This window comes from Hemicordylus capensis, chromosome 2 (assembly GCF_027244095.1).
Source record: "Hemicordylus capensis ecotype Gifberg chromosome 2, rHemCap1.1.pri, whole genome shotgun sequence".
Taxonomy (NCBI): Eukaryota; Metazoa; Chordata; class Lepidosauria; order Squamata; family Cordylidae; genus Hemicordylus; species Hemicordylus capensis.
The window spans coordinates 327,440,503-327,468,072 of NC_069658.1; the positions used below are offsets into that span (position 1 = coordinate 327,440,503).

At 43.9% G+C, this 27,570-nt stretch overlaps 1 long non-coding RNA gene across 1 annotated transcript; it reads right to left on the bottom strand.

Annotated features, from left to right (window-relative positions):
* Positions 1-9,660: 9,660 nt before the first annotated feature.
* On the bottom strand, positions 9,661-27,340 carry LOC128342050 (uncharacterized). The gene is made up of 4 exons (XR_008314738.1): positions 27,145-27,340; positions 26,303-26,440; positions 26,118-26,170; positions 9,661-11,446 (listed from the first exon to the last, which is right to left on the bottom strand). It is a non-coding gene; the product is annotated as an uncharacterized LOC128342050 (long non-coding RNA).
* Between the last annotated feature and the right edge of the window lie 230 nt (positions 27,341-27,570).

Below are 27,570 nucleotides of genomic sequence, written 5' to 3' on the forward strand. Positions count from 1 at the left end.
CACTTGACTGCAGTTATGAGCAGGACTATTAGAGTCAGCGACTAAAAGTTCAAGTCTTGCTGACAGCAAATATCCTGTACTGGGGGATGCTGGTATACCAACCACCCCTGCCCCCCGCCACCACTAAATGCTGCTCAGATGGCCATGGTCCAGCTGGAACCTGTTCCAAAGGGCCGTGGATGAACTTGGATTGAGCTGCACTCCAGAATTCCACCAACTTTGCACAGAAAAACAAAAAAAAACCCCAAAACCAACAACAATTACTGTCTGCTCTTCCAAGGTTAAACTGAAATCAAATAGCATTCAGATCTTGCTTCAGGCCTTGCTCTCCAGAGCTAGGAAAATCATTAACTGCCTCAGCTCCCTGACAGCTTTCAATATCTCACTATTGCTCTATTCCAGCAATTCAAAGGGGTGGCAAAGCAAATGCTCCGTGCAGCTTCCCTCCTGATTTCCCCATCTTCTGCTGCAGTATTATTATTACAGCTGGAGAGGAAATGACGCTGGTCTCCATTTCTTGGTGATTTGGTTCTTTCTTTCTTTTTTAAAAGAATGTGTGAATGTTCAAAGCGCAACAGACTTAGGAGGCAGCAGCAAAGAACATGAGGTTAACACATCAGTTTGCCTGAGAACGGCTTGAAAGGGATTGCTTATACAGCATCCTGCCTTCCTTTAATGCTGGACTCAGCCTCAAACAACCACATGTCCCTAAGGACTTCCTCACACATATATTTTGGACAGAGAGATGCCACTGATTATTTTGAGCCACACCACCTACTACACCACTGACCTCTTGAGTAGACCCATATGCATAAGGAGGAAAATTATCAGTTATATAGCAGGTAGGTAGCCACCAACCTGCACATGAACCCATAGTGGATGGTCATTCTGCTACAGATCCTCCACAATAACACTGTCCAGCTGTATGTGTGAGCATGTCCAGGGGTAGATTTTGCTGCCATATGATATATGAGACAGGATCAGGGTAGGGCAAAGGGAGCACCATTCATAGTTTGCAAGATAGGATGAGGTGTTAATGTTCCACAGTTTCTCATCTAGAGGAGTATCAATTCCTGCTATTCTATGAAGTGTGAATAACTTTGGGCACATGGATAGCTACCATAAGTTCAACTTTTTATACATATGTAGAAAGAAGGTTGTATGGAAAGGTTAAGGAAAAGTAAGAGACCAATGTAATCAAAAAGTTAGGAAACTACATTTATTATGTGAATGACTGCCTTTGTTAATACTTTTGAACAAATCTTCTCCCTGTTAAAACTGTTTTCTCTCCTGATGACTCTTCAGCCTCTTGGTATGGTATGATCCTTATTTGTAAAACAATTATCTTGCTAGTAAAGCAGTTTGCCTGTTAGTTTGAAAATATATTCCACAGGCCATTGGATCAAGTAACCAAATAATATCTCCTGCATCCCAGTGGAGCTGAGAATTGCTCAATCAAATAAATCACTATAGATGTAGGAACTAGTGCCTTAGGGAGTAGAGGCAGGATGAGAGGGGGAGGAGGATTGCTTGGAGCACATGTTGCTTACAGCTAAGAGAGACACTGTGAGTTTGCAGCCAGAGAATGACTGGAATAAATGTTAGTGCAAGGACCAGAAGGCTTCCACTAGAGTAATTCGACGTCATGACCTCCACCCTGAGCAATAGGTCAGAGTCTGCCCCGGAGGAGGGATGCAGTCAGTTTGGAAGGGCCAGACCCAGTCCCAGGATTTGACTCTAAGCTACTGCCTGGCCCTACCAGCCAGGAGAGCTAGAGCCCCAGAGCTAGAGACCCCAGAGCCACTACCCACTGAACGTGAACCTGAACCCCTTGAAGAACCAGCCCATTCAACACTGACAACATTGTGCTCCTCTGAGCCTGAGCATTGGCACTGCACACAACAGGCTAAGAGGGATGTGTGAGTGCAGAAGAGGAATGCAAGGCTCCAGGCCAGAGGGCTGCCCTTTAAAATTTATCTGCTCTTCAGGCAGGGAGATGGAGCCTTGGAGGAGTAGTCTAAGCCTGAATGCGTTTAAACCATTGATCCACCTATTTGCCCTTGTTGGAACAAGTTTCTCACTTGGAGCTCTCCAGGGTTCTGCAGCTTTACTGCACCATGCTGCCTATTCGATTGTGTGTGTTCAGGATGAGACAAGGCACCCAGGCTGCTTAGGCATGGTGCCTGCTTATCAGAGAGAGGAAGAAGTAGCAGGTGGGGCTGCCTGATGTTGCACATTGAATGCCGATTTGCTGAAGGGAGTCAGTGGATGAGCCTGAAACATCAGCTGCCTGGTTGTTGGCTGTGCTTGTCCAGAGCATGGTAGGGAGGAGACTTGGGCCAAGCACATTACATGAAGTTCCACCTAACTTTCCCCCATGTTGTTTTTAATAACATGCCTCAACAAATCCCTAGCAATATTTCAATAAAGCTGTTAGAGCCTGCATGCTGGGCTGAAGGGGATACACCGCTTAATCCTTTTTCTACTGGCCATTTCCCCTCTCAAATCATTCCCCAGCTTCTTTTCTCCCCTCAAATAAAAATATGTACATTTTCCTCTGCAGGAGAAAAATGGTTGGGGGTTGATTTTGAGAGGGGAAACTAACCAGCAGGGAAAGGGTTAAGCATCCTCTTTTCACTTCTCTACTTCTAGTAGTGGACAGCTGTGTTAATTAACTGACTGGACATGTTGCCAGCACTGCTATTCTGAATGCTCCCAGAAGCCTATCTGCTTATGTCTGGGTCCACAGGCTTATAGTTCCCACTCTTAACATGCTCAGGAGTCTAATGGGATTGTGGGCTCCCTGTTTGTTGGCATATTGGGGACAGGTCACTTGGCAGGCAGTGGGACAATTCCCCCCAGATTCAACAGCTGCCAAGCAAATTGAACGGGGACTAGCCTTGCTCCTTTCCCTATATTAGGGAAGGCCTAAGCAGACTCATGGCTCATTTGGGGCTATGGCCCTGGTTTCTTGAACCAGTGTGCTTCATTTGTTCTCTACACTGTGAAGTCACCCACTGTTGGGGTGATAGATTGGGCACCCGCCATAACACCAGGCCATGTCTTGCTCTTCTCGCCATTCATGCTTCCAATCTCCAGATTGGTCTTCCTTGCTGGCCTGATCTACCCAGCTTGCCTCACTGCTATGAGAAGCTGGCTGCATGAGAACAGACCCCTTTTGGAGTTACCCTTGCTGCCTAACCCCCGAGCTGCTTTTGGTTCTCTGGTGCTATCGCCTGGTTCTATCCCTGAGGAAAGAAGTCTTTCGGTTGCGCCTGAGCCACAAGGGTCCAATCGCCACTAAAGGAAGGACGAGGTTGTATGATAATTTGCTGTAAACTGCCTGGGATTGTTTTAATGAAAGGCGGTATATAAATTTAACAATAAAACAAACAAACAAACAAACAAATAAAATAATCACTGCGCCCCTCTGGGCTCTCCCTATCTTTGCTCTTTCTTAAATCTAAAAAGCAGATCCATTAACAGACATTATAAAAACTTAGGTGTGCATGCACATCTGAACGCCTTAGAAGGAACACTGGTGGACAGGCAAAATCAACCCCCCTTAACTGCTTTTTTAAAGCAACCCATTCCCTGCCCACTCTTCCTTCGCTTCAGCTTGCAAAGTCTAGCAGATTTATTGAAGTACTGATTGCTTTGCTTCCTTGGTTCTAGACACTGACCCACAATTCCCCTTTGATGATAGAAAACAGACAATAGGAGACCTTGTGCATCTACAAATAAACTCTTTGCCTGAAGTGGATACTTATAGTTGGATCAGTATAAATAGAGTTGCAGCTCTGGAGAAGACTAGAAAGCGCAATGATGAAATATCTGATGCTAATCAAAGAACATAAGAATTGCTGAATCAGACCAAAGATCCATCTAGTCTCACATCCTGATTGGCACAGTGGCTAACCAGATGCAAGGAGGACACTTAACTGGAGGGTAGACTCTTGTACCAGCCATGACACCATTGTCACCTGGGGTGGGGGTGAGGAATGCCTTCCTATGTGTTAGCCAACAGGAGAAAGCATTTATCTATATATTTAAAGCTGCTCACTTGTTCTGCTGGACAGTAAGGATGCCAGTGTAGTGTCAGAGTGCAGAAGTGAGATGTCCCTCAGATGGGATGCAACTGTGATTGCCAAAGCAACCCTGGGAGGTGACATAACAGCAATAACAATGGTGGTTTTAAGGCTTGCCTTTGCCTGCTTCCCCCTGCAGCGGATGTCTGGGAAGCATTAACCTCACAACAATAAGAAGATCTCTGCTGTGCTTTTATTTATAAAATAAACAGTTTTTCCTCTGTTGTTTTCCCAAATGCCCTCGGGGAGAGGTGCCCAACAGACCACTGCAACTTGTCCTAACAGAGTGCAGAAAAGATGAGCTGAGTTGAGAAGTCCAAAACATGTGCTTCTCAATAGAGATTAGTCTCTTGCAGCAAGAGAAGGACAACAATTCAGAAGTTATATTTAGCTTAACAAATCTTTGCAACCTTTGCTAGGCAGTTTTCTTCAGCATAGTGGGCCTCCAAAATTAACGTGAGGCCCCTTCTAACAGCTCCCCCAGGCATTGTGGAAATAGAACGTCCTCACTGTGCTCCACAGGTCACTGGAAAGGAAACCCGGAGTCCTGGGGTGAAGAGGATAAGGGAAGCCCTTTACTGCAGATCCACCATGAGAGGCACATAATAAGCTGTGCATTGGAATTCTTCTTCCATTCATGCCTGTCTGTCCTATCCTACAGCAAGATGCAAAGGGATCCTCCATTTCTGGAATATATCTGGGAGCATAGGCACACAGCCAGGTTACAACAAGGACAGGCTCCCGGATTTATCTTGCAAGGGAAGAATCACAGATGGTGTTTCAGATCTGGAATCTCTTCTCTAGAACCAGCTGGTTCTGTGAAAGCCTGTCGTAGCATCATCAGATATAACTCTAGGTGACCAAATACTTGCTACTCAGATAATTGCTTTGTAGAGGTGTCCAAGAATGTTTGTTCAGTTCATCATTTGTTTTCATTGTTTAAGCACCCATTTTTTGGTCTTTCATTCATTAAAATTTACTTGTTTCCGCCGATGAATCCCATCCGTTTTGCTACCCTATTTATTTTTATAAGGGTGTGGGGGCTTAACTTGTAGCACAGCAAAATGGTGGCCTTGTTTTCTGTTTTTTAAAAAGAAGCTGGCTGACATCCTGACATCAAAGATGAATGAGATGCACTGCAGAGAGCTTCCCCAGCCGTTCAGTGTCACATGTGCAGCAGTGGGGAGCAAATTTCAGTAAACTGCTCTTCTTCCAGAAATGCCATGCACCACCCCAAATTATGCCCCGGAGGGTCACACAGCCCTCATGGACATATTTTTGGGTGATACACACAGGCCATTTTTAGAGGCAAGCAGATTGTCAAAATTCAGCCGTCCCTGCCTTCTGTCCAATGCTGCACAGCTAGGAACGGTCTCCTCCTCAAAGAGGATGTCTTTTCCTGGTGTATCCATGCTGCCTTAGTCAGGATGTCAGCCACTGTTTTTAAAGTGAAAAGTTCCTTCCACAATTTTACCCCACAATTCTCAGGATGTTTCATCCATTCAGGCCATTGTGGGAAAACATGGTGGCCACTAGTGGGGGCTAATATATTTTTATGGTAGTCACTAGGTTTTTTGTCACCATACACCTCACTAATGCAATGTCTAGGACATTGTGGAGGTGGGGAGGGGAACATGATCGCAGCCACCAGAAGGCTTGGAGGCTCCTTATCAATTTTAAAAAAGAGGATTTAGTGTTTTTTAAAGCAATACACTCAGCTGGGCTGCAAATAAGCCCACTCACCTCTTTGATATGAACATGAATGGGGGCCACGTGGACCAATGTTTCATGTGCCATCAGGCTCCATAGGTATTAATTTAATGACTAATGAAAATTTACCTGAATGAGCCCAATTCAGATAAATTTCCCATTAATTCCACAGTAAATTGCACATCCTTGTTGCCTTATGGTACTCTCTATCACTCATTCTACAAGAAAGGTCTAACTAGCTTTTGCACTGGCTTTCTTACTAGGTTCTAGTGTAGGAATAGGTATTCAGCCTGTTCTAGATAGGGTAGAGGCTGGAGTGGGCCCAGAGACAAAATTTTAAAATAGGCCCCTCGCTGATACACACTCACTTCACATGTAACTTGCCTCTAGGGGGGCCCTCGAGGTGTGGGGGCCCCCAGGCAGCCGCCTCCCCTTGCCTAATGGTAGTTACGCTCCTGGTACTCTCCCTGAAAGATCAGTTTCACAGGCCTTGTTCTCACAACCAGAATTATTGTGGTTAGAGGGTCAACCATGAGTGGCCAGCCCTGCATGCTCCTGTAGAGTGTGTCATGAGGACCCAGAATTTCTAGGCAATCCTGGTTATAGTGCTGCAGTTAACTAGCATTTAACTGGATCGCTAAACAGGATTGGAACCTGGTTAGCAATCCCAGTTAAATGCTGGTTAACTTCAATGATTTAACCAGGATTGCTCAGAAATTCTGGATTCTCACAACATGCTCCACAGGAACACGCAGGGCTGGCTGGTCAAGGTTATCTTTTTAACTGCAGTTGTTCTGTCTGTGAGAACAGGGCCATGGTTTGGACCCAGCCTTGCTCTTGGAAGGTTGTGGCTGTCCTTTTGCACAGCTTTGGCTTCAGTGCTTCCTGGAGAAGGCAGATCTGGGCATGGCTGTGGATGCATGGCCACATCCAAGCTGGACTATTGCAACACATTCTATGGGGGCTGCCTTTGAAAGTATTTAGAAATGGTAGCTGATATAGAATGCTGTTGATAGTGGGAGTCTGGTCCTCTGAGCATATTACTCCAGCCATGTTTGATCTGTACAGGCTCCCGATCTGCTTCTGGGTCCAGTTCAATACGCTGGTTATGACCTTTAGAGTCCTACAGTATATGGTTTGAGCCTGGAGTACCTGAAGGACCACTTTACTCAATATCAGTTTGCCTGCATACTGAGACCATCATGGGAGTCTCATTTTAGCCTCCCGGCGGGTGTCTCCTCACCAGAGAGCCTGGTGGTTCTCACAATGGGAGAAAAACGGGTTTGGCTGCTTTAGCCCAGTTTTCTCCCATCATAAGTATAGCCTCATACTTTGGCATTCAAAGTGGGGAGGAATCTTCATAGTCAGTGTTACATAAGTCTGGTTCTTACAGTCAATATTTATCCCTTAGGCAGGAATCTGACATTTCTGAAGCACACATGCTCCAACATAGTGTGTCATGAAAACTCAGGATTTTTTTGCCTATCTCCAGTTGGCAATATGCCAACCTGACATGAAACCAAGATCTGTAATCAGGATCTGAAGCCAGCCTGGCAATTTCAGCATCATGATGAGCAGGTGCACTGCCAACTGGAGACTGGTGAACAATTCTCACAGCGCCACAGGAATCTCAGATCCCTGCCAAACTAACATTAGATTGATTGTGAGAACCATTTGATTGTTTTAACAAATATACAGTATATGAACTAGCATAGTCACAAACAATAAAGTGTAGTTTTCACAAATGGCAGATGAAATGGTTAAGTTGTGACTGGATGTTACCTCTTCAGACAGAAGGAAGGAGTTCATTTGACAAAATGTTTTTCCATGCACAAAATGTATCTGCACATAAAAAACTAGCATGGAGGTAACAAGTTCCTAGTCTATAATTCTCCTTGACAGAAATTTTCTACATGGGGAGAATATTTTTGTGTTTAGGGGTATTTCAACCACATGAGCCCCAACTTGTAATCTGAAGTGGTATAGTTCGGCACAGTTTCACCGCCATACCCTGAATGCAAGTTTTCAGGCAAGATAGAAACCAACATCCAAGGTACCCACAACCTTGCTAAGTCAGTCAAGCACAAGCATATTATTCTCTCTGATGAGTGGCATTCGCTTAGAGCTATTTGGTTAGCAGAGCAGTGCTATACATGACAACCAGTCATTTCTATTCCTGAGGCAGGATTCAACAATCTCTGACTTCCTCTGCTGCTCAGGCCTGGTCTTTTCTTTCCCTCTTGCTGTTTCTTAGATTGGCTTTCCTGGGGACAGACTCAGGGGGATGAAAAGGATTTTTTAAAAATCTTACAAAGATTTTTCAAGTTATCCGAAAAGTAGGTGATTATCATTTAGTGCAATGAGGCTGCCTGGCATTTACACTCACTCTTGAGAAATGGAGCAAACTTCCTCCATCTTTCTGGCAGGACCCTGCCATTCAGCCTGATGTTTGCACTGCCAGTGCCTGCTTGCTGCTGGATCTTTTCGTATGGCTGGGTGGTGTTCATCCCTCTCTCTCGTGGCCCCCCAGAGTGAGGGAGATAATGAAGAAAATAGGGAGGAGTGGAGCTGGAGGGCCCTCAGGAGCTGGGGGCCCGTGTTCTCTGAACCCTTTCACTCAATTATAGCTACGCCCCTGGTTGGGCTGCATTCAGTGCTCTTTGTGCTGTTACCATTTCTTGCTGGATAGGAATCCTTCAAGAACATTATCAGGCTGGCTTCAGCTGCTTTAAGTTCTGGACTTTATTGCTGGAGCTGCATGTTTGCGTTGTCACAGCACTTGGATCTCCTGCTGTTTTGCAGGAATTGCCTTCAGTGTCTTGCTGCTCTCAGAAACATTCCGGTTTTATTACCCGGCTGCATCTAGATGACTCACTCTGCTTTGCCTGTAGCTCTGGGCTGATTTCCCCTCAGTCTTCTATACTTATTTACTCCTGTCTGAATGTTTCTGGTAACTCCATCTTACCAGCTTAGAAACAGCAGGAGACCAGGACTGCCATAGCAGACAAGGCTATGGTTCTGAATGTATGTAACTCTATAAGCAGACAAAAAGTGTACTGCACATTTGTGGGTGTTTACTGTGAGAAGGAGAATAGATGCTGGTGGTCAAGGATGGCATCACATAATCATTGGCTTCCCTACAGGGTTGTTGTAAGGATGACAATAATATGGCAGGCGGGGGGGGATGTTTCTGAGTACACAGGAACAGGATGATGCTGTTAGTCTTGCTTTAACTCCCACTGACAATAATGGGGCTTCTGTTAGTCACAACTAATTTGCCCCATTGGTTTCAAAGGGACTCGAGTGCTTCTAGCGTTCCCTGGTCAGTGTGGTCAGAGAGTGGACTGGAAGTGGCATTTGAAACAACACCTCATCATTTTCCAGAACTGCCTGCCTATTGCTTGACTTTCTTCCACCAAGTTTGTTATAGGCATCAGTATACCAATTAAAAAATCATGCTGATTCCTTAGGATAATAGATTTCAAATTTACCAGTCCAAAGCTAACACATAAAGAATTCTGTCAACATAAGAATTATGTTTCCTTCTGCAGCCCCAAAGCTCTAGTATCTCATCTACTCTTTGACGGGAAAGCTGATGGGGTCCAGTGAGCATGCATGTCAAGACCGCCAGCCTCCTGCTAGGCTGGGGGAGTTGCCTCCCATGGTAACGCTCTCGCCTGCATTTCTTAATTAAACAAAGCTGACTTGGTTGAAATCAGATGCTGTGTTAATATAATGACATACTGGGTGAGCTAGTATTAGGAAGGAATGGGTGCATATTTATTATCCTTAATGTCATTTTCAGCATGTGTATTTTATATTGTGTCCTCTCGCAGACTGTATCATCACATAATTTGTTGGTTTCTGTTAAGCAAAAAGGAAAGAAAGGTTTGGACATTGCAGCTGATACAAATTAAATAGTTGGATTTCACTGGCATTTGCACATGATCAAATTGGGTCTTGGGTGGTCTTGATCATGGGACCAAATGTGAGCCAATTTTGTGTAGGGCACACATTTTATTTTATTTATTTTTCAGTGTATACCTCATCTCTCTTTTTGTGTGCAAAAGTCCCAAGGCAGCTAACATAAACATTTTAAAATCACAATTAAAACCATTCAAAAACACATCCTAAAAAGTCAGAAATCACATACTAAGTGCAACCATCAAACAAGACTTACAAAGCTCCCCACCAGTGATCTGTTAAATGCCTGTCAAATAGGTGGGTTTTAAAGCTTTCTTGAAGGCTGACAGGGAGGAAGCATCATAAACCCACTGTGTTAGGGAGTTCCAGATCCTGGGAATCACCACTGAAAAGGCCCTGTCCCTTGTGCATGCCAATCAAGCCATAATCAGTGACAGCAAAGCCCATCTAGAATATGTTTGTGCATAGGCAGAATCACCTGGCAGGTAGTAATGAAGATGATATGGCAACACATGATAAGACTGCAGTCATGCTGTGGCTGAGTGTAGAAATGCACTCTGGATTTTTGGAAAAGGACTGTCACCTTGAAACCATCTGCTGTTTCAATTTGCCTTCTTGCCATAGTTTTACTGTGGGATTTACTGAATAATGTGGAACAGAGGTGATGTGAAAATCGTTGTTTGTGCACTTGGCCAAAGTGGAACCAATTCTGGCAGTGTGGATGTTTGGCTAGCAATTTGTCCAAGGTCACATGGGAGTTTTTGGAGGAGAGATGTGTGATTGCTCAAATGTTAGACAACTGGCTCAGCCACTGTAATATACCTTCCATATTTCCATTGGATGTATCATCCCACTGTGAAGATCACCAGAACATGCTTCACAGATAGTGTTACACACAACAGGCCTAAGATCTGAAGGCTGATTACCCTGTGCATTAGCTCTGTACTGTGGAACATTTATACAAGTACAACGAATATTTATATATCGCTTTTCAACAAACAGTTCCAAAAGTGGTTTACATAGCTATAAATAGATAAATAAAATGGCTCCCTGTCCCCAAGGGCTCACAATCTAAAAAATTATACGCAATCAGCTAGTGCTGGCATGAAGACTGACTATACAATTACACCACTGGATCATGTGCTGCTATGGTGCTTCCACATCATATGCCTGTTGTGTGGTGTGATGCCCTGAAGAAGCTTTTTCTTTTTTGTTTTTGGTAGTTTTCACATGGAGGGACGATAAAATTTGAATGGGCCCTTATCCTCAGACGTTGTGATACTATAATTGGACAAATCACCAATTAGAATCACTGGTTCCAACAGCCCCTTTCTTGCTGATTTCCCCCTCTGTTCTATCTGCCACCTGCAGTGGTTATATAAGCGATGCTTCTCCCAGGGTGCTATGTATTTGAGTAGAGCCTCTTATTACAAGGTGAAGAGTGGTATAATCCTGGATCTCTTTTAGCCTTCTTCATCCCAGGAGTGTTGACAGGCCTGCAATTCTGCACTGCATTACTCAGACCTGGAACCTGGGATTCTGATACACCATTTGCTCACTGGCCTTGGGAAGTGCCATAGCAGGAGGGCAGGGGGGATGTCAGGTAGTTAATTGCAAACATCTGGCTCTCTCTTGCACTTTCGTTTTCCTTGGCATGGAAAAAGCAGGGAGGTAAAGGGTTGGTGTCTCACAGCCAGTATTTGAAAGCTTTCTTTTCCACTTAGCTGAAAGAAAACAAGAAAAACACCCGTGTATTTCCCAAAGGAAAATTGCTTTGACGTTGGGTTATTTTAATGTGTTTTGGGTCCACCTTGGTCAATATGAAATAATTGGATGAGTGAAGTGAGACCTCTGGATTTACTAGCCTCTTTGATATTTTGTTTGCGTGTTTGTTTGTAACACAATAACTCTCTTCACCACTGAGGTACTGGAATAAAATTTAGCACACATGTTCAGGACACAGTTCTACATCTCAAGTTCAACTACTAGCTCAATCCCTGCACCCATTTTCAGAGTTGGGAAGAAAATACAGAATTGCTTTTAATGTGGTATTTGACTTGAAAGTTGAGGTATCAGAAAGAAGGTGGATCTGCATATTCAAGACAGCATTTTACATTTAATTTCAAAATCCCAGTTCGCTCCCCTGCCCTCTGCCATACATATCTTTCAAAGGAGGCAGGAAAGATGTAAACTATCTGTCTTGAAAACTGAGATATTGGAATGAAGGTTAGTATGCACATTTACAACATAACTATCCATTATTATGGTGAGGAGAGCTGGTCTTGTAATAGCGAGCATGAATTGTCCACTTTGCTAAGCAGGGTCTGCCTTGGTTTGCATTTTGATGGGTGATCACATGTGAACACAGTAAGGTATTCCCCATAGGGGATGGGGTCATAGCTCAGTGGAAGTGCATCTGCTTGATTGCATGCAGAAGGTCCCAGGTTCACTCCCTGACATCTCCAGGTAGAGCTAGGAGAGATTCCTGCCTGGAACCTTGGAGAGCTGCTGCCAGTCAGTGTAGAGCAGGGCTGAACAACTTTGGCTCTCCAGCTGTTTATGGACAACAACTCCCATAATCCTCAGCCACAGTGGCAAATAATCAGGGATGATGGGAGTTGTAGTCTGACATTTACAGGAGGGCCAAAGTTATGCAGCCCTGGTATAGACAATACTGAGCTAGATGGACCAATGGTATGACTTGGTATAAGGCAGTTTCCTATGTTCCATTTAAATTGTGAGCATATACTCAACCCATGTACCTATTTTCAAGGGGAGATTGATAATGCGATATCTGCAGCAAGTTCTTTCAAACATGATACTTTATCAGTGTGCATAAAGTAGTTCAGATGAATGCTGAACTATGGTGGTATGCAAGAGATAGTTACTACCAAAGGTGTGGATGGATCTTTCTCAGGACACAAGAGTCCCTCTCTGATAGAATGATGCAAGGAATGCCCTTTGCAGCACCTGACATCAAGAGACAGGAGAATTCCCAGCCACTTAAGTTGTGGCTTTTGGATAATACTCAGAAACAGAGAGCACTTCAGAAGTCTGACTGGGTTAATATATAAGCTGAAGGGAGGTATGAACGATGCAATTATTCAGAGGAAAAGAATGAGAAGAGATGCCAAGATAAGAAGCAGATTAGGAGGAGAAAGGGAGGCTTCTAGAGAGTGGGAATGGGTTCTTCCATTCATTCATTCCCTGCCCAGGTAGGCCTTCTAAGAGAAAAGTGTTATGCCTGAGAGAAACATTGTTCACGGATGCCTCTGTTAGCTCAAAAGTCCGGTCCCTTTTCAATTCCAGTTTATCATCCCTTCAGACAGCCTTTAATAGAACATATCAACACAAGGAAAGTTCTTCCCACTCCACTGAATTTCTTTCAGAAAGGGGTTGGTGGTGCTGACAGAAAGGAGGTCGGACTAGGAGAGTTGGACCTGGAAACCTCCCCCCCCCCCGGCCTTTGTCAGTCTCTGGCCAGGGGCTCCAGAATGGAATTGAGCCCAAGGTGGTTCATAGCTAGTTGCCACTTGAGGAGGGTGGCCAATGAACACCACTGCTTGCTCTATCAGGCAGTGGGCATACCTCCAGTTTTGCTGGCTTGCGGCTCTTGCTGCTGTCACACTCTCTCCTCCAGCACCAAGTGTGTTCACTTGGGTGCAGGTAGGGAGAGACAGTGGAAGAAAGTGAGCCGGTTGCTGGTGCTAGCACAGCGGTGGTGGTGAGAGCAGGCAGGGGCTAGCAAGGCTGGATGCATGTGGTCGACTCACATTGTCATCGCTGAACCAGCACCAGGTTCATCTTTCCTGTTATCTCTCTCTTAGGAACATAGGAAGCTGCTGTATACTGTGTCAGACCATTGGTCTATCTAGCTCAGTATTGTCTTCACAGACTGGCAGAGGCTTCTCCAAGGTTGCAGGCAGGAATCTCTCTCAGCCCTATCTTGGAGAAGCCAGGGAGGGAACTTAGAACCAAGAGATGCTCTTCCCAGAGCGGCTCCATCCCCTGAGGGGATTATCTGACAGTGCTCACACATCTAGTCTCCCATTCATATGCAACCAGGGTGGACCCTGCTTAGCTAAGGGGACAAGACATGCTTGCTAGCACAAGACCAGCTCTCCTCTCCTCTTCCCTCTAGCACCAAAAGCAAACAAACTTGGTGCTGGAAAGGCGAGTGTGGCTGCAGTAAGAGGTAGGGGCCCATGAAACTGTATGCACACACGCTGCCTGAAACAGCAAGCAGAGGTGTGCATTGGTCCCAGGACAGTGTGCACATCTGGAAGATGAGACGGGGCACTCTCAGTACTGGCCTCTGGCCTGGCAGGCAGAGTTGGCGAGGAAGGGGTAGGGTGAGGAGTGGGGCGCACCAGGAAAAGATCAGAGGCAGCAGTGGAGATGAAGTGGGAGCTATGGGGGGAAAACAGTGGATGATGCCCACAGTGGAGGGCTGGGCAAGGTGCCCACACTTCCTGCCCTATGATGTACTTGTTGCCTGAAGCTCAGCTTGCCTCATGGGGGGAAATGCCCCTGCATGAAGCCATGCTGCTAGTGAAATGGAATCTCCATTACAGGTGCAAAGACAGATATAACCCTGAACACCAAATACTGGATACAAATAACAGGTGAAGGCCATCATTTTCATGCCCTTTTGTGAGCTTTCTGGAAGCCTCTGGTTGCTGTTCAGACTGAAAGCAGAACACTGCACTAGACGGACTTTTGGTCTGATCTAATAAGGCAGTTCTGATATTCTTATGGAGTAAATTTAACCATTTAGGTGATGCTTTTAATAGCACTTTCTCCAGTGTGTGGGAGCACACAAGTCTTAGCCATCAGTCTCACTGCTTTGTTTGCTTCCTTACTCGGCAAAGGCCTCGAATGACTCATTTTATCCTTTTATCCCTATTTTCCCAACCACAAAATTAGTGATCAGGATGTTTCCAAGTCTTAGCAAAAAATATTAGGCAAGGGACTCTCCAAAGGCATAATTATCCCCTTTGAAAGTGCATAGGGTGGTACAAGAGCTTTTGTTACTATTATAGATTCCCCTCTAGCTTTATTCATATTTCACTTTTTGATTTTACCCCTGTTCTTGGGCTGCTCCCTGATTAACCTCCTCACCCCTCGAGGCTTTCCAAGCTTACATAATGAAGACAGTGACAGGGAGTTTCCCTGTCCCCATTAAGGCAGTGCTAGACAGATCAACCTCCTCAGTGGCACCCACCATTCCTCTTATCCAACCATTCTCTTCCCCTTGTCTCAGTTCTTCTCACTCAGCATAAAATCCATCAATTCTGACAGGGAGTACTTTCAGTGTGAGCTTCACAGCAACATCCTGTAGACTTCCCATCCCTTCCTGGCAGAGATGGCTGATGGGACAACATCAAACAGCAGCCAAGACAAACACTGCAGCCTGCAGGACTTGACAGCCCTGTTAGCTGTCCAGCCACCTCATGATCTCTCCAGAGGATGGGCCAGTTTCCCTGCTAGGATTAAGGTGGATCTAGAGTTCGGTAAAAGGGGAGAAATTGAGGGGATAATTATGCCTTCTGGGAGCTGGGGGACTTGGCAGCAGCCCATCGTAAGGATTACTGCCTGATAAGGTCTCCTTCATTCTGCTTCTCAAGCAATAAATGAATCAGAGGTGGGAAAGCCTGTCTTATTCCAAAGGTAGATATGAAGAAAGAGTGATGATGTGTGAGGTGAAGGTGGGATGGGAGATTTTCCAGCACTTTGATGGTCTGTTCACAGGAAAACCATAATAGCCCATCCGTCAGGTAGGGACTACTAAATACCAGCTCTCTGGTGGTGAGCTCTGTGGGGCTAGTGTGACATGATTTGTGCTGGGAGCTGTAATATACCTTTATGTACCACTGCATGTCTTCATGTAAAGGGTCTAAAATATACTGTAGCCTCCACCCAACCAAAATTGCCCCCCCCATGACCTCATCATTCCAAATGGAGATGAAGATCCTTGGAAGCAACACTCCCCAGCAAATATAGAAAAGCCCAGTATGGGGAAAATTGGATTAGAGAGGAATGTATGGGAAGGATTTCTGGTCTGGACCTATAATTGCCCTCAAAGTCAGAGGCAAGGAAATGATGGATGGCAGATGCCAAAATAATCACTACTCCATAAAATGTTTCATCCATCAGAGTAGCATCAAGTTATGGTATCCATCCTGTCCACCAGTGACTGGGTCTGAGCTGGTTTCTAAAATTCCTCATCCTTTTCCTTGTAATGCTGCTGACTCTTATCTTGTACACATGCTGCAAAAGCTCAGTGCACACGAATTAGGTTGTTTCCTAAGGAAACCTTTTTAGTGTGAAAGGAGAAGTTTGATGGAGGCTGAAATGTTCTCTAACACACGCATACACATAACTTGCTCACTTTGTATGCATCTGTTTTTAGTCTGACTCTAGACTCAATCAGCTGCTGATTCTGCACAGTTCTTTTAACTGAATCTTTTCCTGAGAATAGTTACATCATCATGTAGCCAGTTTGACTTGGCTATACTAATATGCCCCCCCCCCAAGTCCTGCTATGCTGCTTCATCATGGCGGTGGTGGGGTGTTCTTGGGAGGGATGAGTGAAGTTCACCAGGAGGCATACTCCCAGCAGGGTCACTCAAAGTGCAAAAGTCATCCCAGCTGCCAAGCTAAAGCAAGCAGGCACCTATATTGGGCAGCAGCGATACAGGAAGCTGCTGGAGGCGGACGATCACTTCAGTGACAACGACAAAGGAATCATTTCATACTGCACAGGAGAAGGCAATGGTAAACCACTCCTGTATTTTACCAAGAAAACCACATGGATACACACAAGATGGAATGATTGCCAATGTAGTGCTGGATGATGGGTCCCTCAGGTCGGATGGTACTCAACATGCTATTGAGGAAGACCTGAGGATCTCTCAGAGTACCGATGGTGTTTATGATGTGGTTAGATTAAAGGCTTTTGGACATCTAGCAGCTGATGTTGCCGTGCGGGAAAAGAAAATCTGAAGCTGTAAAGATGATTACTGTGGGAATGTGGAATGTAAAAAGCATGAATATGAGAAAGCTCGACATAGTGAAAGATTAAATGAATCGACTACAGATTGACATCTTGGGCATCAGTGAATTAAAATGGATTGGAATGGGACACTTTCAGTCAGAAAATCATACCGTTTACTACTCAGGACACGAAAACCAAAGAAGGAATGGTGTTGCTTTCATAGTCAGGAAGGATATAGCAATGACAGTACTTGGGTATAATGCAGTCAGTGACTGAATAATATCAATTAGATTTTGTGGACAACCCTTTAACATGAAAGTTCTTCAAGTCTATGCCCCAACAACTGATGCAGAAGAAGAGGAAGTTGATGAGTTTTATGCTCAAGTTCGGTATGAAATCGACAGAACACGCAAGCAAGATGTGATGCTGGTGGTTGAAGACTGGAATGCCAAAGTTGGAAAAGGTAAGGAGGAAAACACTGTCGGACTATATGGCCTAGGAAACAGAAACGCAGGAGAACAACAGCAGGAGTTTCTACCAAGCCAATGATCTCTTCATTGCTAACACATTTTTCAAACAACCAAAGTGGCATCTATACACATGGACATCACCAGATGGAGTACCCAGAAATCAGATTGATTACATTATTGGTGCAAGGAGGTGGAAGAGCTCAGTTATAATAGCAAAGATGTGGCCGGGGGCTGAATGTGGAACAGATCACAGACTGCTCATGTGCAAGTTCCAAGTCAAGCTAAAGCAGAAAAACAAAGCTATCCAGCTTCCACAATATGATCTTGAGAATGTACCCACCATTTTCAAGGAGAACATCAAGAACTGCTTTGAAGTTCTGAACCTCATTGATAGGGGGTCAGAGGAACTGTGGAATGAAATCAAAGAAGTTGTTAAGGATGAATGTGAAAAGAGACTGCCAAAGACCAAGAAACAGAAGAAAGCAAAATGGATGTCAGAACAGACGATGAAAATTACCCAGAAGAGGAGAGATGCCAAAGTCAAGAAAGATAAAGACCTCAGGAAGGAACTTAATAGGGAATTTCAGAAAGCTGTTTGAAGAGACAAGGAGCAATACTACAAAGACATCTGTAAAGACCTTGAGGATGGAAATAGACATGGAAAAACAAGGAAAGTTTTCCAAAAGATCTCTGAACTCTGAACTCAGAAGGAGCTTCCAACCTCAAACTGGTATGTTAAGGGATGCCAAAGGACTGATAGTTACAGAGATAGAAGGAGTATACTGAAAATCTGTACGGCAGGGGTGTCAACATCCAAGATACTCTAGAAGATATTCCTACTTGCAAGAACCTCCAGTATGGGAAGATGTATTTAGATCAGCACTCTGGTCATTACCAAGTTGGAAGGCTACAGGAATTGATGGAACAGCTACAGAAATATGGCAAGCAACAGAAGAAGAATCAGTCAAGTCTCTAACCAAACTATGCCAGCTAATTTGGAGAATGACACAGTGGCCAACAGATTGGAAGAGGTCAGTCTACATACCCATACCAAAGAAAGGAGACTTAACAGATTGCACAAACCATCATACAATATCCTTAATTTCACATGCTAGCAAAATAATGCTCAGGATCATCCAGCGCAGATTAGAGCCCTATGTGGAAGGGGAAATGCTGGATGTTCAAGCTGGTTTCAGAAAAGGCCAAGGAACAAGAGACATCATTGCTGATGCATGCTGGATAATTGAGAAAGCCAAAGAATACCAGAAAGAAGTCAATGTGTGCTTTATTGAGTACAGAAAAGCCTTCGATTGCATTGACAATATCAAGTTGTGGAATACTCTTAGGAAAATGGGCATCCCAGAATATCTCACTGTTCTCATGAGAAACCTATACACAGGACAGGAAGCCACAGTCCAGACGGAACGTGGTAAAACAGACTTACTCCTTTGCCGATCTGGAACCAGACAAGGCTGTATACTTTCTCCTTATTTATTCAATTTATATGCTGAGCATATACTGAGAGAAGCTAGATTGGAAGAAGATGAGTGTGGTTTTATAGTTGGAGGAAGAAACATCAATAACCTGCGCCATGCTGATGACACCAGTTTGATAGCTGAGAATGCAGATGATCTGCAAGCTCTAGTAAAGAAAGACAAGAGCACAGTGAAAAAATGGGACTACGACTAAATGTAAAGAAGACTAAACTGATGACAAGAGAGGAGAAATGGTCTTGTGGGAGCAAGCATGACGTCCCCTTAGCTAAGCAGGGTTTCCCTTGGTTGCATTTGAATGTGAAGTGTGAGCACTGTAAGATATTCCCCTCAGGGGATAGAGCCACTCTGGGAAGAACAGAAGGTTTCAAGTTCCCTCCCTGGCTTCCCCAATATAGGACTGAGAGAGATTCCTGCCTGCAACCTTGGAGAAGCTGCTGCCAGGCTGTGAAGAAAATACTGAGCTAGATGGACCAGTGGTCTGACTCAGTATATGGCAGCTCCCTATGTTCCTGTGACAACGGGTACAACAACCAGCCTCAGAATTGATAATGAAGACATTAAAGTGGTGGATAGCTTCTGCCTTTTAGGATCGACCATCAACAGAAAAGGATCCAGCAGTCAAGAAATATGCCATAGACTAGCACTTGGTAGGGTTGCAATGAGGGCCTTGGAAAGGATATTTAGATGCCGTGATGTGTCTATACCGACAAATATTAGAATAGTTCAGACAATGGTTTTTCCCATGACACTCTATGGATGCGAAAGCTGGACTTTTGAAGAAGCAAGATAGAAGCAGCATTGACGCTTTTGAACTTTGGTGCTGGAGAAGACTTTTGAGGATACCATGGACAGCCAGGAAAACAAACAAATGGATCATAGAACAAATCAATCCAGAATTTTCATTCAAGGCACAAATGACCAGGCCAGGCTCAAACTATTGTATTTTGGACACATTATGCAAAAACCCAGCTCCCTCAAGAAGTCCATAATGCTTGGAAAAGTTGAAGGAAAGAGAAGAAGAGGATGACCAGCAGCAAGGTGGATGGACTCAATTACGACAGCAATGAATGCACCACTGAGAGACCTTAAAGGCCAAGTTGAAGACAGATCATCCTGGAGAGAATCTATGTGGTCGCTAAGAGTAGACACTGACTTGATGGCACTTAATCAATCAAATCAATCAATCAAATATGAATATGTCATATTTGATTGATTGATTTGATTGATTAAGTGCCATCTGCCACTGAAAAAACGCTGGAAGTTTAGCTACATTGCAGTCTGTAAAAATATTCATGAAAACACCCTGTTTCAGCTCAGCAGCAGTACACAAAAATCAGTCTTTAGTTATAGCCTGAATGTTCCCAATACATCTTGAGATTCAGACTAAATATTAATGTAGCCTCATCCCTCTAGCTACCTGGTCCGGTTGCAAGGCTGAATCAGAAAAGATGTTTTCTATATAAAAGAATATATAAAGTTGCTTGACTTTCATGTAGCTCTGTGTTTTAAACTGACATGTTGTTTATTGTCCTAACCACCCTTTTTCTGTTTCTGAAAAGAACTGTGTAACCAGCTGGTCTTGTTGTAGCAAGCATGACTTGTCCCCTTAGCTAAGCAGGATCTGCCCTGGTTGCATATGAAAGGGAGACTAGAAGTGTACACTGTAAGATATTCTCCTTAGGGCATGGAGCTGCTCTGGGAAGAGCATCTAGGTTCAAAGTTCCCTCCCTGGCATCGCCAAGACAAAGCTGCAAACCTTGGAGAAGCTGGTCTTGTGGTAGCAAGCATGAATCCCTTTGCTATGCAGGGTCCCCCCTGGTTTGCGTTTGAATGGAAGACTACATGTGAACACTATAAGATATTCCTGTTAGGGGATTGGGCCACTCTGTGTAGAGTATCTGCATGCTTGCAAGCAGAAGGTTCCAAGTTCCCTCCCTGGCTTCTCCAAGATAGGTCTGAGAGAGATTCCTGCCTGCAACCTTGGAGAAGCTGCTGCCAGTCTGTGTAGACAATACTGAGCGAGATGGACCTATGGTCTGAATCAGTATATGGCAGCTTCCTATGTTCTTATGTTCATAAAGAGATAAATATATGTAAAATATGGTACACTTATGAAAATCTGCCTAGATTTCCTTTCTAACATATGAATTTTCTGGTAAGAGGATTTCTGATCTTCTGACATAGTAAAGAATTGGGCAGGAAGAACTTTGCTATTAGTGCCAAGAATGTATCTAATGTGACACTTAGGGGTCGGAGGGGGCACTTAGATGTTGCCGAGTCCTCACAGAGAGCAGTGCTGCTTGCACTGGGTAAAGCATGAAGCAGAGGCCAGATTAGCAACTATAGTGAGAGTTCCTGTGTTGACTTGGTTCTGTTATAATAAGCCACATTAAACTTGGGGGACTGTGCAGTGACACACCTTGATAATTTAACATGACAGATCCCAGGGCAGCCTGCTACAATTTGGCTCTTACTGCACACAGGATGACCAGGAAGGCAAGGCAAGAGAAGGTCAAGGGATGGGAAGTGTTACTTTAGGGATGGCTAATATCTCTGTTTGGGAGAGTTGGTCTTGACTCTGACGAACTAGCTGGTGATTAATTCTGTTTCCTTCTGCAGTTTGTAGCCGAAAATGATTAAATAAACAACAGTTTTCCAGGAGTGGGGAGAGAGGAACCCCCACTCCTTAAGAAGTTGGACAAAATTGCTTTCTGACCCCTTAAAATAATAAACACTTATTATGAAGATATTTGTCACTGCAGTGGAGAAGTCAACAAGCTCAGAAGACATAAACATGTTCAAGATGTGACCTTAGTTAGCACATTTTTGTTAAATAAAAAAAACACCAGCCCTGAGAAATAGGCCACTAAAGAATCAATAGAGCTTGAGCATTACAGAAAAGAACTGGCCAGGTGGTAAGCTGACAGCTTCTCAGGAAGCAAAACATGGGTCAGTTGAAAGAAAGGCCCAAGCAGTCCAGCAGGGCTTTCTTGAAGAAAAAGAGTGACAACTGAGGGTCTAAAATAATGCTCTAATTTCCCTTTGCCTAAGGACCAGCTCTTACGTGAAAACTGATATTCAGAATTCATATAGAAAAAGACCCCCCTCCTCCACCATGAAAACATATAGAACATACCTTTTGAGGTATCCTTTCTGCCCTTATTCCTGAGATAAGATTCTCTTGTTGATAAAGAATGTTGTCCCATTATTTTATTTTATTTTATTTATTCGATTTCTATACTGCCTTTCCAAAAATGGCTCAGGGTGGTTTACACAGAGAAATAATAAATAAATAAGAAGGATCCCTGTCCCCAAAGGGCTCACAATCTAAAAAACACCACATAAAATATACACCAGCAACAGTCACTGGAGTACTGTGCTGGGGGTGGATAGGGCCAGTTACTCTCCTCCTGCTAAATAAAGAGAATCACCACGTTAAAAGGTGTCTCTTTGCCACATTAGCAGGGATTAGAACTTATAAATACAGCTCTGTGTGTGACCAAATGTAATGGACTGTCAGAAAAGGCAAGCCATAGAGACAACTTTAGTATTAGCCTCACAAGTGGTGTACTAGAGTGTTGGACTGGACCTGGAGAGACCCAGGTTTTTAATCCTTTCTCAGACATGAAGCTCAGATTCTTAATCACCAATCAGCCATGAAGGTCTTGCATGACTCTGCTTCTAACCTCAGTCTGACTTAACTCACAGGGCTGTTATGAAGATAAAAGGGGTGGAGGATAATGCTAAGGATGGAAAAGACTTTTTAAATTTTGTTATTCCAGTCATTGTCATAATGTACACCACCCTATGAAGAAAGGGTGGGGTTTTAATTTAATACATTAACTGAATAAAAAAGCCAGGGCACCACTACATGTATCTTGTGCTAGCTCATCCCCATAGACCAAAGATCATGTCAAGAATTCTGAAGTCACTGAAAATGTACTATCCTGTTCTTTTTTGTGAATTCATGCTATCTGAAAAACTATAGGATCTGCGATCAATTTTCAGAAAAGGAGTGGACATTTCATATCAAACTATTCAGCTGGTTCTTCTAGGGTCATATTAGATGTGAAATGAGAGTTCCATCATGATATCTCCCAATATCTCCTCCCACCTTGCTTAACAGCAGCTGTGGAAGAGAACTTGGATTGGGGCTATGGTGGTGAGTTTAACACTTTGCCCCTATCTGTTTGCCTGATTTAACTCACCCCCTACCAAGAGCTTCTATTAGCCATGGAGGAGAAAATAATAGACACACAAATTATAACTATCCATCATGTCACATCTAGGCTGAAAAGGCAAGACAGAGGAACCACACCAGGATAGAGAGAACTGGTTATCAGAGCATGTTAGCAATTAACACCAGGATTTCATGGGCTCCTGGCCAAACTGTACTCCTGGCTCCTAACAGACTTGTCTGTCACCTTTTTCAGAGCAAATAGTTCAGGTTCCAGGACTTTGCACATTATTGCTGAGCAAAAGTCAACTCCCCTGAGGAAAAAGTGAAGCTGTGAAGGAAGTATGAGGCCCGAGAAGCAGATGGTCCCAGAATGGGCAAAAGTGGAAATAGTGTGAGAGGGAAAGGATTCTTCCCCTCACCCTAACCCTCACATGATTTCACCTCACACTGATTTCCACTTTTGCCCTCTCTCAGACTATCTGCTCACCTGGCCTCATTCTTTCTTCATAGCTTCTTTTGCTCCTCAGAGGAGGTAGCTTTTGCTCAACAGTAATAAAAGACGTCTCCCCCTGCAAGGAGACATTTTATTAAAGAGGAGAATGGCAAAGTGCTTCTAACAGCAGCCTGATTAGACAAAATTCAATACATGGAACCTTTTCCCATTGCTGCATGTCTCCTGCCTGCAGCTAGTCTCCTGCATGTCTGGAAAAGCTTCACCCACTGATATGCCTACATATTGGACAGCACAGAAGCCCTGGCAGAGACAGCTGGATTGGTAACCCCACTGCTAGCAGTTGGTTTGGGAGGCACTCAGCTATGACCAAGGTGATTTGCACAAGGTTATTTGTATCTTGCAGTCAGATTATGGGGCCATGATAAGTATTATCTGCTCAGATAAGAATGATCAGCCAGAGAGCCCTCTGCCACTGCTCCGTTTACGGTGCTCCAAGTTTGCTAATACACTGGAGACAAAACTTTCCTTTCAGTGAGGCTATGCTGAGATATTAGCCACAGGCCTGGAAAGTGGGGGTGATGTCAAGCTTGCTCCTTGCTGGAAGGCTGCCTCTTATCAACCCAGCTGGATTCTTCAGTTAGTTCCGGGTCATTTACCTTTGCAGGTGAAAGGTGTGGGGACTGAAATATGTTTTGTTTAAATGTGCAGCCTCTTCTAGTGAACAGCACAAGGATCTGCTGTTTAATTACGAGTTTACTCCACTACTTGCTGCTTGAATACTGGCAGTCTACATAAAGTAAAGTAAAGTTGTGCCATTGAGTCCGTGTCGACTCCTAGCGACCACAGAGTCCTGTGGTTGTCTTTGGTAAAATACAGGAGGGGGTTGCCATTGCCATCTCCTGCATAGCATGAGACTATGCCTTTCAGCATTTTCCTGTATTGCTGCAGCCTGATATAGGTGTTTCCCATAGTCTGGGAAACCTACCAGCAAGGATTCGAATACAAGTATTATTATTCCCAACCGGAGGAGTTCAGATTATCACCAATATACTAGCTCTCCAGGGGAAATGATAGCAGGGAGAGAGTAAGTGGGTCGTTTGGGGCATGACACTTGTCTGCAGTAGAGGGGTGCCTAGAGGGGGACACAAAGCAGTTTCTTATGGAAGGCTGAATGGATGACTAATGGGTGACAGAGTATGTTCACAATAAGACCGAATGTAATTGGTCCAGAAATCAGGTTTTATAATACAAGAATGGATGAGAGGAGTTCAGATTTCAGGGCTTTCCTGATATTTTACAGAGCAAAGGGAAACAACACAAAAGGCTCTATAGATGGTCCCCCCCACCCCTTGTTTTGTTTTTGGTTTCTGAGGATAATTAGGATGATGCTGTCTTCTGTTTTGAACAGTTGTCACAACCTGTGAATAGATATTGGTGTGTTTTCGTTTTGCTGGTTGATGACTGAAATAAAGTTTGAACTGGACACAAAAGGCTCCAGAACAACATGCCTTATTATTATACTTCGCAGACTAGGGAAGGCACTGTCAGTCACCCACACCCCTTCAGACGAAGGCTTGTGTGCCTTTGGCAGCTTCACGTTAGGTGAATATTTTTATTTAACATGTGAAGTTGCACTGCATCTTCATTCAAGAGGAAGTCACACCTGTTGAATTCCTATCTGTCCTAGAGTTAAAAGCACAAATCCTTGCCAGATGAAGATGTAAAAGCAGGATAAGCCCCACAAACCTCCCTTTATCTCTGGGATGAGTGGTGAGCATTTCCACTGCAGAGGTGTGGCTTTCATGAAGGATTCTCTCCCAGTTCTCCAGAAGTCACCGACTGCTGCACAGCTTGTGGTAATTATGGGATGTTGCATTGTTAATTCTTTGTGGAAAGTTGAATTTATCTTTAATCCCATGAATTGCCATCCATCTACCGAAACACACTTTTCTGCAGTTGCACATTGCAGAAGAGATTCATAATAGCGAACATTGGACACATTCTCTTTCAGGAAAGCTTCTCTGCTATTTCTAATCTTCTCATTGCAATGCAAGGCTTGTACGTACATCTGGAGGGGGGACTGAATCCACATGTGCCCCCCTTTGCTCAGAGCCTATGCATATACACCCACATGTACATATACTCCTGTACGTGTATTCTGTATCTTGGATATATGGAACCTACAGCTTTGGAGTGTATGCACATGGACTTTGAATGCAAATGGGACTCTTGAATGCATTGAGGTTGGCGATGGAGCCAAGGAACCCTAAGATTCTCTGGAACATAGTTTGAAAATCTCTTGTATATGCAGATAATGTTGCTCTCAAATTTTAGTAGGAAGGCTAGATTGGTGTGCTATCTGGGAATGCATCACACCTGCAAACAAGATCCATATCTGGAAGCAGCCTTGTGTGCATGAATCACCTTGCTGAATGTATCTGCAAGTACAAAAACACATCTAGTACCCAGGATTGCATGCATAGTATTATGAATCAGGTCCACAGATAAATCTCCTGATCAATTCTGATAGCATCTATCATAAAAACATAAGAACAGCCCTGCTGGATGCTAGGCCCATCTAGTCCAGCAGGCCTGCCCTCTCTCCTGCTGTTACTCCCCTGCAAATGGTATTTAGGGGCATCTTGCCTCTGAGGTTGGAGGTGGTCTATAGCCCTCAGACTAGTAGCCATAGATAGACTTCTCCTCTATGAAGTTATCCAACCCCCCCTTAAAACCATCCAGGCTGTTGGCTGCCACCACATCTTGTGGCAGAGAATTCTGTGTGAAAAAGTACTTACTTTTGTCAGCCCTAAATGTCTTGGCAATCATTTTCATGGGATTATCTCTGTTTCTAGTGTTATGCAAGAGAGAGAGAGAGAGAGAGAGAGAGAGAGAGAGAGAGAGAGAGAGAGAGAGAGATTTATCTCTGTCAAACACATCATCTTTTTTCTAAACTAAAAAGCCCCAGATGCTGTAGCCTTACCTCGTAAGGAAGGTGCTCTAGGCCCCTGATCATCTTGGTTGCCCTCTTCTGCACCTTTTCCAGTTCTACAATGTCCTTTTTGAGGCATGGTGACCAGAACTGTACATAGCACTCGAAATGTGGCCACACCATAGTTTTCTATAAGGGTATTATAATATTAAGAGTTTTATTTTCAGTTCCCTTCCTAATGATCCCTAGCTTGGAATTAGCCTTTTTCACAGCTGCCACACATTGAGTCAACACTTTCAACGAGCTGTCCACTATGACCCCAAGATCCCTCTCCTGGTCCTCTCACTGACAGCTCAGACCCTAGTGTATATGTGAAGATGGGTATGTTTTGGGTTTTTTTTTGTCCCAATATGCATTACTTTACACTTGCTTACACTGAACCATATTTTGCATTTTGTGGCCCACTCCCCCAGTTTAGGGATATCCTTTTGGAGCTCCATGCAATCTCTTTTGGATTTCCCTAACTACCCTAAATAGTTTGGTGTCATCTGCAAATTTGGCAACCTCACTGCTTAACCCAACTTCTAGATAATTTATGAATAAATTAAAAAGCACTGGTTCCAGTACAGATACCTGGGGGACCCCACTTCTTACTTCCCTCCATTTAGAGAACTGTCAATTTATACCTGTTTCCTGCCCTTCAACCAATTACAATCCATACATGAACCCATCCCCCATCCCATGACTGCTATGTTTTCTCAAGAGTCTTTGATGAAGAACTTTGTTGAAAGCTCTTTGAAAGTCCAGGTATATTATGTCAACTGGATTACCTTTATCCACACACCTGTTGACACTCTCAAAGAACTCTAAAAGGTTGGTGAGGCAAGCTTTACCTTTGCAGAAGCCACACTGGTTCTCCTTCAGTGGGGCCTGTTCTTCTATATGCTTGACAAATTTATCCTTGAGAATGCTTTCCATCAATTTGCCTGGAACAGATGTTAAATTAATTAGACTGTAATTTCCCAGATTCCCCCGGATCCCTTTTTGAAAATCAGTGTTATATTGGTTACTTTCCAGTCCTCCAGTACAGAGCCTAATTGAACAATAAGTCATATATTTTTGCAAGGAGGTCAGCAATTTAATATTTGAGTTCTTTAAGGATTTTTGGGTGAATGCCATCTGGCCCTAGGGAAATGTTAATATTTAATTTTTTCAGACAGTTTAGAACATCACCTCATCACCTCTGTCTAACTCAGTTCTCTAGCCTCTGTCCTTGAGAAGCTCGATTCAGGCACAGGTATATGCTCAGTATCTTCTGC